Raw genomic sequence first — 14,397 nt, 5'->3', positions numbered from 1 at the left:
TGCACAGCCCTCAGTCTTTTCATATTTCGCTCAAAGAGTGAAGGGCCCTGTAATTTCTCCTTCTCATTCACATATGAAAAGAATGAGGGCTAATCAAAAAATGAATTAGAGCTGGACGTAGAAATGCAGCAGAAGGGCCAGCAAGCGCATTTCTAAGTTGCTCTATGAAGGATGCTTTTGTACTTGACAGATCAGTTTAATCCTACAGGTGCTCTAAAAGGAAGAATGCATTTGAGTCATCCTTGCTTAAAATCACACAGCCATTTATTCTAGGTTGCACTGAGTTTTCAGTCCTCTCCGCCTGCTAGCTTGTTGTTGCAATATGTCTCAATTCTGGAGAATTGTCTGCTATGCTGAAATGCGTGGCCCAGTTCAAATGTTCATCATATTTCCTGGAAAAATATCAAAAGGAAAACAAAGATTTGGTTTTGGGAAAATAATTTATTACACCTTGTAAAAATCAAAACTTTCACATTTGAGTCAAAAAAGAGAGGCTAGGTCTCACTATTTTGCTCAGGCTGTTTTACATGTACTGCTCACAGGTGCTGTCCTGCTACCAATGGGCATGGAAGCTTTGGCCTGCTCTGTTTCCAGCCTGGGTCGGTGCACCTCTCGTTACACAACCTGAAATTCTAGAGCTCCCTCTAGAACACCATATTGATGCCCAATGCAGCATGGACACCTGATCAACACAGCTGAGTGCAGCCCAGAACCCCTGAGCTCAAGCAATCCACAAGCCTCTGCCTCCCAAGTAACTAGGACAACAGGCACACGCCACCTTGCCCGGCAAACACTGCAGCTGTCCTAATGATGAAATGCATTCCATAAGTAAGGATAATGATAAAGTAAGGTGGAATGAATTGATGGTTTACCAACCATGTTTCAAGAAAATCAATTTCACTATCCTTCAAAGAAAGGAAAAAAATGTCTTATCAAGAAGCAGTGTGAATATGGGAAGGGCCTTTAAAAAAGATGTGGAGTTTCCTAAAGTAAAAAAGAGGGTTGAACTGATTGAAGGGAGAGAGGAAGTAGGGTCGGAAAGATTGTGACGGGGAAGTGAATACAACATAAATACTAGTATTTAGAGAGTGAGAGACAGGTAGAGGGACAGAAGGGAAAGGAGAGTGAGAGTGAGAGAGAAGAGCCAGGTTAGGGCTGAGTTTCTCTTTATCTGCCAGTGACTCCCTGTAGAAGCTTGCCGGCACAATTTAGGCTGTCCTGTAGGCATCCCTTGTTATGCCGAGCCAGCCAATATTGAGAAAAATAGCATGGGTCACAATGATAGAACTCGTCTGCAACATCGGAAGTTTTAAAGTAGTATGGAGTGGGAGGGCTAGAAGAGTTACCATAAAGAATGAATACACGTCATTCTGTTCTCTAGCCTCAACAGCTGCAAGAGAGGAACTCCTGCTGGCCAAGAAGACCAATGTCAGTTCAGCTTGAACAGGTGAAAGCATGCCTGATTCTGCAAAGGTATGAGATTACACTTTTGCGTCAGAGGTGGTCAGGGGCTATTGCACATTAGGAAACCGTTTATTGAGGTCCAGTTGGATTACTCTATCTTCTACCACCTCAAAATCAGCTGCTCATGCAGTGTTCTATACCAATGAGCTATTTTGGTCCTCCCTGCCCCTTCCAGCTAGTGGGTCCCCTGACTAGGGAAAGTGATTCGAACAGATTTGCATATCTTTTCATAGGAGACTTCTTGACTTATTTTATACTGTGCCAAATCAAGGTAGATTGAGTAATGATCTTGACAGACCTATATTGGAGAACTGCAGTGTGAGAAAGTGGCTCTGTATATACTGTTCCCAAATAGGTACAGGGTGTACAGAGTCCACAGTCCCCAGAGGTTTGGCAGAGGCTAAAGTTAGATATAACCTTACTCTCTAAAGTGGTAGCTTGGTCGAGCAGTAAGGCAGTATCAGAGGACAGTGTAAAGCATTTGTTGCACACACTCAGTCAGCAAATGGTCTCACACACTCAATAACTGAACTCTAGGCCTATGGTTTATCTACAAAAAATATATGCTTGTTTTATTTTAGAACCAACAATAGGTATTAAAATATACTTTCTCAGAATGAGATGCTTTATATAAATACTTTTGCAATATGCAATTGACTTTTGTAGAAAGTTACAAGTGGTTGCAATAGGCAACAACATTTTAAACACAATAATGCATTGAGCTTAATGGAAGTTTCAAGTTATTTGCAACAGATTACTTTCAGGATTACTTTTGGATTTCCAGGACTGGATCCTAGATTCAGTCCTGGGTCAGTACTTGGAATCAAGTGATAAAAGTCGACTTAATTACTGTGATGATTTTTAGACAATATTTTGCTATTTTAAAAGTTGACAGAAAATATTTAATAGAAAACAGTCTAAGATTCCCTATGGCAGAAAATTCAAGTTGCAGGTATAGTATGTTCTCGTCACTTTTGTAATCCAGTACTGGGTGCCTAGACTCAGTACTGGGACCTTTATCCAAAACAGGTAAGTAATTACGTTTTCAGAAATTATACGATTTTTTAAGAATATTTAAAGTTTGCAGAAATTGACACTTAGAAGAAATTTCACAGAAAAACAGTCAATGATTTCCTATGGGAGAAAATTGGGTTACTGGTAAGTACAGTTGTAAGTATTTTTCAGAGTCAGTGCTGGGCACCAAGATCCAGCACTGGGAGCTCACCTAATAGCAGGTGAGTATTTTCGTTTTTGTTACTCGGCTGATTTTTGGTGAATATTTTAAGTTTTGAAAAGTCCACACTTGGAAGAAATTTCAGGAAAAACCAGTCAATGTTACCCTATGGAGAAGATTGAGTTATCGGTTTAAAGGTAAGTACTCGACTGGCTGAGTTAAGGTTCTGGGCATAGACTCAGGCGTCTCCCAGGGTCAGGTAGGTACAGTTGGTTCACCCTCAGCGGCACAAGGGCGGCCGGGTGCAGAGAGAGTTAGGCCCAATGTTATCCTATGAGAGGTAGGGGGGCCTTGGTTGGTGGCTGCTGACTAGCAGGCCACGTGGCTGTGGGAGCTGGGCTCCTGGTCACTTTTCCAGGGCAAGTGGGGAAGTAGATAGATGTAGAGGTTGCACTGCCAGGGCCACTCGGACGGCTGGGTGCAGGGTGCTTTTGAGCATTCGGGCGCTCAATTGATTTGAATGGGAAATCTCTGGTTTAGAAAAAGACTGCAAGCTCGGGGACGAAGATTCTTCAGGTGCCACCACCACTTCGAGAGGTAAGTTGGGTAGTTGGAGGATAGGTAGGTACCCCGGGATTGGGCACAGGGGGCCGCGGAGCGCCGGGTGCAGGGGTACCTTTTGGTGTCGGGAAATCTTACCCTCTGTTGATCGCGGTTGGGGGGGCACCTGGTTCTGAGGCTGCAGGCTTCTTCAGGAGTGTCGAGGGAGGTCCTTGGGTGCCGGACTCGGGGTCACAGTCGCCGTGGGGTCGTCCTTGTGGTCTTTGTTCACTCTGGCACAGGCCAGGCTTGGTGGGTGCAGAGTGTGAAGGGTTCGCGGTTCAGGGCTGCTGCCAGGGATTAGAAGTAGATTTGAGTAGAGCCTCTACTCATGGGAGTCCCAGGGGTTTAGAGTCAAAAGGTAGCCAGGTCCTCCAGGGTTTGTGAGGTTGCTGGCCACAAGAGATGCCGGGTTGGAGCAGGAGCAGGTTCGAGGGTCGACAGGCCAGAGGCTCCAACGTTTGGGAGTTGCACAGCCCTCAGTCTTTTCATGTTTCGCTCAAAGAGTGAAGGGCCCTGTAATTTCTCCTTCTCATTCACATATGAAAAGAATGAGGGCTAATCAAAAAATGAATTAGAGCTGGACGTAGAAATGCAGCAGAAGGGCCTGCAAGCGCATTTCTAAGTTGCTCTATGAAGGATGCTTTTGTACTTGACAGATCAGTTTAATCCTACAGGTGCTCTAAAAGGAAGAATGCATTTGAGTCATCCTTGCTGAAAATCACACAGCCATTTATTCTAGGTTGCACTGAGTTTTCAGTCCTCTCCGCCTGCTAGCTTGTTGTTGCAATATGTCTCAATTCTGGAGAATTGTCTGCTATGCTGAAATGCGTGGCCCAGTTCAAATGTTCATCATATTTCCTGGAAAAATATCAAAAGGAAAACAAAGATTTGGTTTTGGGAAAATAATTTATTACACCTTGTAAAAATCAAAACTTTCACATTTGAGTCAAAAAGGAGAGGCTAGGTCTCACTATTTTGCTCAGGCTGTTTTACACGTACTGCTCACAGGTGCTGTCCTGCTACCAATGGGCATGGAAGCTTTGGCCTGCTCTGTTTCCAGCCTGGGTCGGTGCACCTCTCGTTACACAACCTGAAATTCTAGAGCTCCCTCTAGAACACCATATTGATGCCCAATGCAGCATGGACACCTGATCAACACAGCTGAGTGCAGCCCAGAACCCCTGAGCTCAAGCAATCCACAAGCCTCTGCCTCCCAAGTAACTAGGACAACAGGCACACACCACCTTGCCCGGCAAACACTGCAGCTGTCCTAATGATGAAATGCATTCCATAAGTAAGGATAATGATAAAGTAAGGTGGAATGAATTGATGGTTTACCAACCATGTTTCAAGAAAATCAATTTCACTATCCTTCAAAGAAAGGAAAAAAATGTCTTATCAAGAAGCAGTGTGAATATGGGAAGGGCCTTTAAAAAAGATGTGGAGTTTCCTAAAGTAAAAAAGAGGGTTGAACTGATTGAAGGGAGAGAGGAAGTAGGGTCGGAAAGATTGTGACGGGGAAGTGAATACAACATAAATACTAGTATTTAGAGAGTGAGAGACAGGTAGAGGGACAGAAGGGAAAGGAGAGTGAGAGTGAGAGAGAAGAGCCAGGTTAGGGCTGAGTTTCTCTTTATCTGCCAGTGACTCCCTGTAGAAGCTTGCCGGCACAATTTAGGCTGTCCTGTAGGCATCCCTTGTTATGCCGAGCCAGCCAATATTGAGAAAAATAGCATGGGTCACAATGATGGAACTCGTCTGCAACATCGGAAGTTTTAAAGTAGTATGGAGTGGGAGGGCTAGAAGAGTTACCATAAAGAATGAATACACGTCATTCTGTTCTCTAGCCTCAACAGCTGCAAGAGAGGAACTCCTGCTGGCCAAGAAGACCAATGTCAGTTCAGCTTGAACAGGTGAAAGCATGCCTGATTCTGCAAAGGTATGAGATTACACTTTTGCGTCAGAGGTGGTCACGGGCTATTGCACATTAGGAAACCGTTTATTGAGGTCCAGTTGGATTACTCTATCTTCTACCACCTCAAAATCAGCTGCTCATGCAGTGTTCTATACCGATGAGCTATTTTGGTCCTCCCTGCCCCTTCCAGCTAGTGGGTCCCCTGACTAGGGAAAGTGATTCGAACAGATTTGCATATCTTTTCATAGGAGACTTCTTTACTTATTTTATACTGTGCCAAATCAAGGTAGATTGAGTAATGATCTTGACAGACCTATATTGGAGAACTGCAGTGTGAGAAAGTGGCTCTGTATATACTGTTCCCAAATAGGTACAGGGTGTACAGAGTCCACAGTCCCAGAGGTTTGGCAGAGGCTAAAGTTAGATATAACCTTACTCTCTAAAGTGGTAGCTTGGTCGAGCAGTAAGGCAGTATCAGAGGACAGTGTAAAGCATTTGTTGCACACACTCAGTCAGCAATGGTCTCACACACTCAATAACTGAACTCTAGGCCAATGGTTTATCTACAAAAAATATATGCTTGTTTTATTTTAGAACCAACAATAGGTATTAAAATATACTTTCTCAGAATGAGATGCTTTATATAAATACTTTTGCAATATGCAATTGACTTTTGTAGAAAGTTACAAGTGGTTGCAATAGGCAAGAACATTTTAAACACAATAATGCATTGAGCTCAATGGAAGTTTCAAGTTATTTGCAACAGATTACTTTTAGGATTACTTTTGGATTTCCAGGACTGGATCCTAGATTCAGTCCTGGGTCAGTACTTGGAATCAAGTGATAACAGTCGACTTAATTACTGTGATGATTTTTAGACAATATTTTGCTATTTTAAAAGTTGACAGAAAATATTTAATAGAAAACAGTCTAAGATTCCCTATGGCAGAAAATTCAAGTTGCAGGTATAGTATGTTCTCGTTACTTTTGTAATCCAGTACTGGGTGCCTAGACTCAGTACTGGGACCTTTATCCAAAACAGGTAAGTAATTACGTTTTCAGAAATTATACGATTTTTAAAGAATATTTAAAGTTTGCAGAAATTGACACTTAGAAGAAATTTCACAGAAAAACAGTCAATGATTTCCTATGGGAGAAAATTGGGTTACTGGTAAGTACAGTTGTAAGTATTTTTCAGAGTCAGTGCTGGGCACCAAGATCCAGCACTGGGAGCTCACCTAATAGCAGGTGAGTATTTTCGTTTTCGTTACTCGGCTGATTTTTGGTGAATATTTTAAGTTTTGAAAAGTCCACACTTGGAAGAAATTTCAGGAAAAACCAGTCAATGTTACCCTATGGAGAAGATTGAGTTATCGGTTTAAAGGTAAGTACTCGACTGGCAGAGTTAAGGTTCTGGGCATAAACTCAGGCGTCTCCCAGGGTCAGGTAGGTACAGTTGGTTCACCCTCAGCGGCACAAGGGCGGCCGGGTGCAGAGAGAGTTAGGCCCAATGTTATCCTATGAGAGGTAGGGGGGTCTTGGTTGGTGGCTGCTGACTAGCAGGCCACGTGGCTGTGGGAGCTGGGCTCCTGGTCACTTATCCAGGGCAAGTGGGGAAGTAGATAGATGTAGAGGTTGCACTGCCAGGGCCACTCGGACGGCTGGGTGCAGGGTGCTTTTGAGCATTCGGGCGCTCAATTGATTTGAATGGGAAATCTCTGGTTTAGAAAAAGACTGCAAGCTCGGGGACGAAGATTCTTCAGGTGCCACCACCACTTCGAGAGGTAAGTTGGGTAGTTGGAGGATAGGTAGGTACCCCGGGATTGGGCACAGGGGGCCGCGAAGCGCCGGGTGCAGGGGTACCTTTTGGTGTCGGGAAATCTTACCCTCTGTTGATCGCGGTTGGGGGGGCACCTGGTTCTGAGGCTGCAGGCTTCTTCAGGAGTGTCGAGGGAGGTCCTTGGGTGCCGGACTCGGGGTCACAGTCGCCGTGGGGTCGTCCTTGTGGTCTTTGTTCACTCTGGCACAGGCCAGGCTTGGTGGGTGCAGAGTGTGAAGGGTTCGCGGTTCCGGGCTGCTGCCAGGGATTAGAAGTAGATTTGAGTAGAGCCTCTACTCATGGGAGTCCCAGGGGTTTAGAGTCAAAAGGTAGCCAGGTCCTCCAGGGTTTGTGAGGTCGCTGGCCACAAGAGATGCCGGGTTGGAGCAGGAGCAGGTTCGAGGGTCGACAGGCCAGAGGCTCCAACGTTTGGGAGTTGCACAGCCCTCAGTCTTTTCATATTTCGCTCAAAGAGTGAAGGGCCCTGTAATTTCTCCTTCTCATTCACATATGAAAAGAATGAGGGCTAATCAAAAAATGAATTAGAGCTGGACGTAGAAATGCAGCAGAAGGGCCAGCAAGCGCATTTCTAAGTTGCTCTATGAAGGATGCTTTTGTACTTGACAGATCAGTTTAATCCTACAGGTGCTCTAAAAGGAAGAATGCATTTGAGTCATCCTTGCTGAAAATCACACAGCCATTTATTCTAGGTTGCACTGAGTTTTCAGTCCTCTCCGCCTGCTAGCTTGTTGTTGCAATATGTCTCAATTCTGGAGAATTGTCTGCTATGCTGAAATGCGTGGCCCAGTTCAAATGTTCATCATATTTCCTGGAAAAATATCAAAAGGAAAACAAAGATTTGGTTTTGGGAAAATAATTTATTACACCTTGTAAAAATCAAAACTTTCACATTTGAGTCAAAAAAGAGAGGCTAGGTCTCACTATTTTGCTCAGGCTGTTTTACACGTACTGCTCACAGGTGCTGTCCTGCTACCAATGGGCATGGAAGCTTTGGCCTGCTCTGTTTCCAGCCTGGGTCGGTGCACCTCTCGTTACACAACCTGAAATTCTAGAGCTCCCTCTAGAACACCATATTGATGCCCAATGCAGCATGGACACCTGATCAACACAGCTGAGTGCAGCCCAGAACCCCTGAGCTCAAGCAATCCACAAGCCTCTGCCTCCCAAGTAACTAGGACAACAGGCACACACCACCTTGCCCGGCAAACACTGCAGCTGTCCTAATGATGAAATGCATTCCATAAGTAAGGATAATGATAAAGTAAGGTGGAATGAATTGATGGTTTACCAACCATGTTTCAAGAAAATCAATTTCACTATCCTTCAAAGAAAGGAAAAAAATGTCTTATCAAGAAGCAGTGTGAATATGGGAAGGGCCTTTAAAAAAGATGTGGAGTTTCCTAAAGTAAAAAAGAGGGTTGAACTGATTGAAGGGAGAGAGGAAGTAGGGTCGGAAAGATTGTGACGGGGAAGTGAATACAACATAAATACTAGTATTTAGAGAGTGAGAGACAGGTAGAGGGACAGAAGGGAAAGGAGAGTGAGAGTGAGAGAGAAGAGCCAGGTTAGGGCTGAGTTTCTCTTTATCTGCCAGTGACTCCCTGTAGAAGCTTGCCGGCACAATTTAGGCTGTCCTGTAGGCATCCCTTGTTATGCCGAGCCAGCCAATATTGAGAAAAATAGCATGGGTCACAATGATGGAACTCGTCTGCAACATCGGAAGTTTTAAAGTAGTATGGAGTGGGAGGGCTAGAAGAGTTACCATAAAGAATGAATACACGTCATTCTGTTCTCTAGCCTCAACAGCTGCAAGAGAGGAACTCCTGCTGGCCAAGAAGACCAATGTCAGTTGAGCTTGAACAGGTGAAAGCATGCCTGATTCTGCAAAGGTATGAGATTACACTTTTGCGTCAGAGGTGGTCAGGGGCTATTGCACATTAGGAAACCGTTTATTGAGGTCCAGTTGGATTACTCTATCTTCTACCACCTCAAAATCAGCTGCTCATGCAGTGTTCTATACCGATGAGCTATTTTGGTCCTCCCTGCCCCTTCCAGCTAGTGGGTCCCCTGACTAGGGAAAGTGATTCGAACAGATTTGCATATCTTTTCATAGGAGACTTCTTTACTTATTTTATACTGTGCCAAATCAAGGTAGATTGAGTAATGATCTTGACAGACCTATATTGGAGAACTGCAGTGTGAGAAAGTGGCTCTGTATATACTGTTCCCAAATAGGTACAGGGTGTACAGAGTCCACAGTCCCCAGAGGTTTGGCAGAGGCTAAAGTTAGATATAACCTTACTCTCTAAAGTGGTAGCTTGGTCGAGCAGTAAGGCAGTATCAGAGGACAGTGTAAAGCATTTGTTGCACACACTCAGTCAGCAAATGGTCTCACACACTCAATAACTGAACTCTAGGCCTATGGTTTATCTACAAAAAATATATGCTTGTTTTATTTTAGAACCAACAATAGGTATTAAAATATACTTTCTCAGAATGAGATGCTTTATATAAATACTTTTGCAATATGCAATTGACTTTTGTAGAAAGTTACAAGTGGTTGCAATAGGCAACAACATTTTAAACACAATAATGCATTGAGCTCAATGGAAGTTTCAAGTTATTTGCAACAGATTACTTTTAGGATTACTATTGGATTTCCAGGACTGGATCCTAGATTCAGTCCTGGGTCAGTACTTGGAATCAAGTGATAACAGTCGACTTAATTACTGTGATGATTTTTAGACAATATTTTGCTATTTTAAAAGTTGACAGAAAATATTTAATAGAAAACAGTCTAAGATTCCCTATGGCAGAAAATTCAAGTTGCAGGTATAGTATGTTCTCGTTACTTTTGTAATCCAGTACTGGGTGCCTAGACTCAGTACTGGGACCTTTATCCAAAACAGGTAAGTAATTACGTTTTCAGAAATTATACGATTTTTAAAGAATATTTAAAGTTTGCAGAAATTGACACTTAGAAGAAATTTCACAGAAAAACAGTCAATGATTTCCTATGGGAGAAAATTGGGTTACTGGTAAGTACAGTTGTAAGTATTTTTCAGAGTCAGTGCTGGGCACCAAGATCCAGCACTGGGAGCTCACCTAATAGCAGGTGAGTATTTTCGTTTTCGTTACTCGGCTGATTTTTGGTGAATATTTTAAGTTTTGAAAAGTCCACACTTGGAAGAAATTTCAGGAAAAACCAGTCAATGTTACCCTACGGAGAAGATTGAGTTATCGGTTTAAAGGTAAGTACTCGACTGGCAGAGTTAAGGTTCTGGGCATAGACTCAGGCGTCTCCCAGGGTCAGGTAGGTACAGTTGGTTCACCCTCAGCGGCACAAGGGCGGCCGGGTGCAGAGAGAGTTAGGCCCAATGTTATCCTATGAGAGGTAGGGGGGCCTTGGTTGGTGGCTGCTGACTAGCAGGCCACGTGGCTGTGGGAGCTGGGCTCCTGGTCACTTTTCCAGGGCAAGTGGGGAAGTAGATAGATGTAGAGGTTGCACTGCCAGGGCCACTCGGACGGCTGGGTGCAGGGTGCTTTTGAGCATTCGGGCGCTCAATTGATTTGAATGGGAAATCTCTGGTTTAGAAAAAGACTGCAAGCTCGGGGACGAAGATTCTTCAGGTGCCACCACCACTTCGAGAGGTAAGTTGGGTAGTTGGAGGATAGGTAGGTACCCCGGGATTGGGCACAGGGGGCCGCGGAGCGCCGGGTGCAGGGGTACCTTTTGGTGTCGGGAAATCTTACCCTCTGTTGATCGCGGTTGGGGGGGCACCTGGTTCTGAGGCTGCAGGCTTCTTCAGGAGTGTCGAGGGAGGTCCTTGGGTGCCGGACTCGGGGTCACAGTCGCCGTGGGGTCGTCCTTGTGGTCTTTGTTCACTCTGGCACAGGCCAGGCTTGGTGGGTGCAGAGTGTGAAGGGTTCGCGGTTCCGGGCTGCTGCCAGGGATTAGAAGTAGATTTGAGTAGAGCCTCTACTCATGGGAGTCCCAGGGGTTTAGAGTCAAAAGGTAGCCAGGTCCTCCAGGGTTTGTGAGGTTGCTGGCCACAAGAGATGCCGGGTTGGAGCAGGAGCAGGTTCGAGGGTCGACAGGCCAGAGGCTCCAACGTTTGGGAGTTGCACAGCCCTCAGTCTTTTCATGTTTCGCTCAAAGAGTGAAGGGCCCTGTAATTTCTCCTTCTCATTCACATATGAAAAGAATGAGGGCTAATCAAAAAATGAATTAGAGCTGGACGTAGAAATGCAGCAGAAGGGCCAGCAAGCGCATTTCTAAGTTGCTCTATGAAGGATGCTTTTGTACTTGACAGATCAGTTTAATCCTACAGGTGCTCTAAAAGGAAGAATGCATTTGAGTCATCCTTGCTGAAAATCACACAGCCATTTATTCTAGGTTGCACTGAGTTTTCAGTCCTCTCCGCCTGCTAGCTTGTTGTTGCAATATGTCTCAATTCTGGAGAATTGTCTGCTATGCTGAAATGCGTGGCCCAGTTCAAATGTTCATCATATTTCCTGGAAAAATATCAAAAGGAAAACAAAGATTTGGTTTTGGGAAAATAATTTATTACACCTTGTAAAAATCAAAACTTTCACATTTGAGTCAAAAAAGAGAGGCTAGGTCTCACTATTTTGCTCAGGCTGTTTTACATGTACTGCTCACAGGTGCTGTCCTGCTACCAATGGGCATGGAAGCTTTGGCCTGCTCTGTTTCCAGCCTGGGTCGGTGCACCTCTCGTTACACAACCTGAAATTCTAGAGCTCCCTCTAGAACACCATATTGATGCCCAATGCAGCATGGACACCTGATCAACACAGCTGAGTGCAGCCCAGAACCCCTGAGCTCAAGCAATCCACAAGCCTCTGCCTCCCAAGTAACTAGGACAACAGGCACACGCCACCTTGCCCGGCAAACACTGCAGCTGTCCTAATGATGAAATGCATTCCATAAGTAAGGATAATGATAAAGTAAGGTGGAATGAATTGATGGTTTACCAACCATGTTTCAAGAAAATCAATTTCACTATCCTTCAAAGAAAGGAAAAAAATGTCTTATCAAGAAGCAGTGTGAATATGGGAAGGGCCTTTAAAAAAGATGTGGAGTTTCCTAAAGTAAAAAAGAGGGTTGAACTGATTGAAGGGAGAGAGGAAGTAGGGTCGGAAAGATTGTGACGGGGAAGTGAATACAACATAAATACTAGTATTTAGAGAGTGAGAGACAGGTAGAGGGACAGAAGGGAAAGGAGAGTGAGAGTGAGAGAGAAGAGCCAGGTTAGGGCTGAGTTTCTCTTTATCTGCCAGTGACTCCCTGTAGAAGCTTGCCGGCACAATTTAGGCTGTCCTGTAGGCATCCCTTGTTATGCCGAGCCAGCCAATATTGAGAAAAATAGCATGGGTCACAATGATAGAACTCGTCTGCAACATCGGAAGTTTTAAAGTAGTATGGAGTGGGAGGGCTAGAAGAGTTACCATAAAGAATGAATACACGTCATTCTGTTCTCTAGCCTCAACAGCTGCAAGAGAGGAACTCCTGCTGGCCAAGAAAACCAATGTCAGTTCAGCTTGAACAGGTGAAAGCATGCCTGATTCTGCAAAGGTATGAGATTACACTTTTGCGTCAGAGGTGGTCAGGGGCTATTGCACATTAGGAAACCGTTTATTGAGGTCCAGTTGGATTACTCTATCTTCTACCACCTCAAAATCAGCTGCTCATGCAGTGTTCTATACCGATGAGCTATTTTGGTCCTCCCTGCCCCTTCCAGCTAGTGGGTCCCCTGACTAGGGAAAGTGATTCGAACAGATTTGCATATCTTTTCATAGGAGACTTCTTGACTTATTTTATACTGTGCCAAATCAAGGTAGATTGAGTAATGATCTTGACAGACCTATATTGGAGAACTGCAGTGTGAGAAAGTGGCTCTGTATATACTGTTCCCAAATAGGTACAGGGTGTACAGAGTCCACAGTCCCCAGAGGTTTGGCAGAGGCTAAAGTTAGATATAACCTTACTCTCTAAAGTGGTAGCTTGGTCGAGCAGTAAGGCAGTATCAGAGGACAGTGTAAAGCATTTGTTGCACACACTCAGTCAGCAAATGGTCTCACACACTCAATAACTGAACTCTAGGCCTATGGTTTATCTACAAAAAATATATGCTTGTTTTATTTTAGAACCAACAATAGGTATTAAAATATACTTTCTCAGAATGAGATGCTTTATATAAATACTTTTGCAATATGCAATTGACTTTTGTAGAAAGTTACAAGTGGTTGCAATAGGCAACAACATTTTAAACACAATAATGCATTGAGCTTAATGGAAGTTTCAAGTTATTTGCAACAGATTACTTTCAGGATTACTTTTGGATTTCCAGGACTGGATCCTAGATTCAGTCCTGGGTCAGTACTTGGAATCAAGTGATAAAAGTCGACTTAATTACTGTGATGATTTTTAGACAATATTTTGCTATTTTAAAAGTTGACAGAAAATATTTAATAGAAAACAGTCTAAGATTCCCTATGGCAGAAAATTCAAGTTGCAGGTATAGTATGTTCTCGTTACTTTTGTAATCCAGTACTGGGTGCCTAGACTCAGTACTGGGACCTTTATCCAAAACAGGTAAGTAATTACGTTTTCAGAAATTATACGATTTTTAAAGAATATTTAAAGTTTGCAGAAATTGACACTTAGAAGAAATTTCACAGAAAAACAGTCAATGATTTCCTATGGGAGAAAATTGGGTTACTGGTAAGTACAGTTGTAAGTATTTTTCAGAGTCAGTGCTGGGCACCAAGATCCAGCACTGGGAGCTCACCTAATAGCAGGTGAGTATTTTCGTTTTCGTTACTCGGCTGATTTTTGGTGAATATTTTAAGTTTTGAAAAGTCCACACTTGGAAGAAATTTCAGGAAAAACCAGTCAATGTTACCCTATGGAGAAGATTGAGTTATCGGTTTAAAGGTAAGTACTCGACTGGCAGAGTTAAGGTTCTGGGCATAGACTCAGGCGTCTCCCAGGGTCAGGTAGGTACAGTTGGTTCACCCTCAGCGGCACAAGGGCGGCCGAGTGCAAAGAGAGTTAGGCCCAATGTTATCCTATGAGAGGTAGGGGGGCCTTGGTTGGTGGCTGCTGACTAGCAGGCCACGTGGCTGTGGGAGCTGGGCTCCTGGTCACTTTTCCAGGGCAAGTGGGGAAGTAGATAGATGTAGAGGTTGCACTGCCAGGGCCACTCGGACGGCTGGGTGCAGGGTGCTTTTGAGCATTCGGGCGCTCAATTGATTTGAATGGGAAATCTCTGGTTTAGAAAAAGACTGCAAGCTCGGGGACGAAGATTCTTCAGGTGCCACCACCACTTCGAGAGGTAAGTTGGGTAGTTGGAGGATAGGTAGGTACCCCGGGATTGG

General features: G+C 44.1%; 4 non-coding genes across 4 annotated transcripts; all 4 read right to left on the bottom strand.

The window, feature by feature from the left end:
* Positions 1 to 488: 488 nt before the first annotated feature.
* On the bottom strand, positions 489 to 788 carry LOC146854765 (signal recognition particle RNA). The gene has a single exon (XR_014959238.1).
* A 3,407-nt stretch (positions 789 to 4,195) lies between these two features.
* LOC146854764 (signal recognition particle RNA) lies at positions 4,196 to 4,495 on the bottom strand. Its single transcript, XR_014959149.1, has one exon.
* A 3,405-nt stretch (positions 4,496 to 7,900) lies between these two features.
* On the bottom strand, positions 7,901 to 8,200 carry LOC146854763 (signal recognition particle RNA). The gene has a single exon (XR_014959148.1).
* A 3,407-nt stretch (positions 8,201 to 11,607) lies between these two features.
* LOC146854762 (signal recognition particle RNA) lies at positions 11,608 to 11,907 on the bottom strand. Its single transcript, XR_014959237.1, has one exon.
* Positions 11,908 to 14,397: the final 2,490 nt, after the last annotated feature.

Source organism: Triturus cristatus, chromosome 4_1 (genome assembly GCF_964204655.1).
Source record: "Triturus cristatus chromosome 4_1, aTriCri1.1, whole genome shotgun sequence".
Lineage (NCBI taxonomy): Eukaryota > Metazoa > Chordata > Amphibia > Caudata > Salamandridae > Triturus > Triturus cristatus.
Note: the sequence above shows the minus strand (reverse complement) of the source record. Positions and strands in the feature narration are given on the sequence as shown.